We start from the raw sequence: 2272 nt of genomic DNA, 5'->3' as shown, positions 1-2272 counted from the left end.
CAAAAAAAGATGTTTTTTGTACTGTTTTCGTGGTGTCCTGCCCTGTGATATGGCAGCAGTCCGACTTTATTAGGACTGAAGTTCAATGGACTGTATGTATTGTTAAATGCCAACCTACTGTTGTCTTGTCTTTCTGAAATAATTAATATTTAATTTTACCTTCAGTGCTACTGTTGCCAGATGTGAATTTCCATTTCGATTGCGTGCAATTGTTGATTGAACTAGGTGCAAATGTCTCAGCTGTGACGTTACCCTACATAGCTACATCAAATTTTTTAGGCAAGTGGTGGTTCTTAGTTCAGATGTTATGCAGTAACTAGTCGTAGGTACATTCTTCTAGAATGTGCTAGCAGGTTGGCACTCAATTGAAACGGGAAACACTATGTTGTGTAGTTACTTTCTATTAAGGTGTGCACATACTTAAGATGCTAATATAGCCCGAGTAGGAATTGGTAGCGCAGCAGTGATTTACTTTCAGTTAAGTTGTGTAATGCTGCATGCTGTTCAAGGTCAATTTTACTTTTCGGCGTAATATAGAACATGAAATGTAGGTATGCTCATTAAGTTCAGCATATTTTGTTCAGTAATCCTATTTGCAAACCCTTCAAAGATGAAATTTGTTGTTGTATGGTACTTGCAAATCTGTTTATTATGTTTCCTTCCGTTAAAAAAAGAGCTGGTCTGTAATTTTTAACTAATTCCGTATGCTCATTAAGTGCAGGGACGGTCAAGAGCAATTTTGTAATCACTCCCTAGTGGCTGTGAGCGGCATCGGCATTGTGCTCAGCTGTGGGCAGCCTCAGCACTACTGTGTGTCCTTCCATTGCGGCGGAGCATGCCTGTGGGTTTTGGCTTAAGGTATGGTGGCCCCTCGTTTCTATTTAGTCACTTCTTTATTCAGAACTAGCAAGGAGGATAAGTTCTTAAATGTACTGAAGCATGTGAAACAAAAACCAATGTAAATTTTGATAAATGAATTTTCAAGGCACTGCTCCAAATTACCATGTTATCCATCAGGGAACTACTCTTCTGTTGTTCACAATAGTAGGATATTGTTGTTTTTCCGATCCAGTCCGATATATTATATTCCCTTTCTGGAAACATCATGCCAATGCTTTCACTTCCAAGGGAAATAATGTTAAGAAGTTAGAAAATACTTGTATTTGAGTCAGATAAATAATAGTTGTATCAGCGTAAGATAAACTAGGTTTGAACTCACATGAATCTGTCAACCTTATGAATACAGATTTTGCCGATTTCATGGATTTGTGTTTATTTTTCGAAACAGAATATGCAATTTCTTCTTGTTTAATAGCTCAAGAAGGCCTTCCATGGAAACTGAACCGTTGTGAGGAGTTGATCTCAAAACTTTTCAGTTTTCAGTTTATTTTCGAAACTGAACCTTCTTGGCCTCACAACTTTGATCTGCATGGTCGCGAGGCAACACAAGTTTCCATGGACTGATTTTTAGCAAAGTTGTAGTGTCGTAATCATCTACGTGCTACCTAGCCTTTTTAAGGTGTTTCTGTTGAAGCTCTATGTGCAATCTTTGCTTCTTGTAAATTACATTATGCAAAAAAAAAAATTTATTGTAAATTACTTATGATGCGTGTATGAAGTTTTTCATTGAATATCATCCTAGCTGACTCATCTTCGTCTCAGAATGCATGATTATAGATTGGTCCAGTAGAAGCAGACACTTAGCCTCTTGCTTAGAACGAGCTAGTAACTTCGGTTATGCATTTTTTTGACCTGAAATATTCATCTTCTGTTTAGGCATATGGTTATAATTTTCCTATGTGCTCCATTTGGATAAACTTAATTTTTTTAATATACTTATCTTTTCATATCGTTCTACTTTACAACTTTCTGGGATGCTTCTTATGTAATATTATCTGCACTGTGGTGAGCGGCGTGTTGCAGGCGCGTGATGACTGTGGGCAGCATCCGTATCCTGGTTGGGCAGCGTGCCAGGTGCTGGTTGTGGGCGGCATCATGGTGAGCGGTGGGCGGCCTCAGCCCTCTGGGTCGTTTCGCGGCAGGTGGAGCAGCACGCTAGTGGTCTTCGATATGAGATATGGCGGTTGCCCATTTCTTTCTGGCCATTTCTTCATTCAGAAACGCTTCATCCTAAAAATCATATTCTGAATTGTTCCAGTGCAAGAATGATGCATGACATCTATGTTACATTTTGTAATTCATGTTTTATGTCCCACTGTATACCATATATCATGTGGTATGATGTGCTTGTGTGCGACAACATAATATATTT

The sequence above is a fragment of the Lolium rigidum genome, chromosome 7 (assembly GCF_022539505.1).
Source record: "Lolium rigidum isolate FL_2022 chromosome 7, APGP_CSIRO_Lrig_0.1, whole genome shotgun sequence".
NCBI classification, from domain to species: Eukaryota; Viridiplantae; Streptophyta; class Magnoliopsida; order Poales; family Poaceae; genus Lolium; species Lolium rigidum.
The sequence above is the reverse complement of the archived record's forward strand: the minus strand, read 5'-3'. Positions refer to the sequence as shown.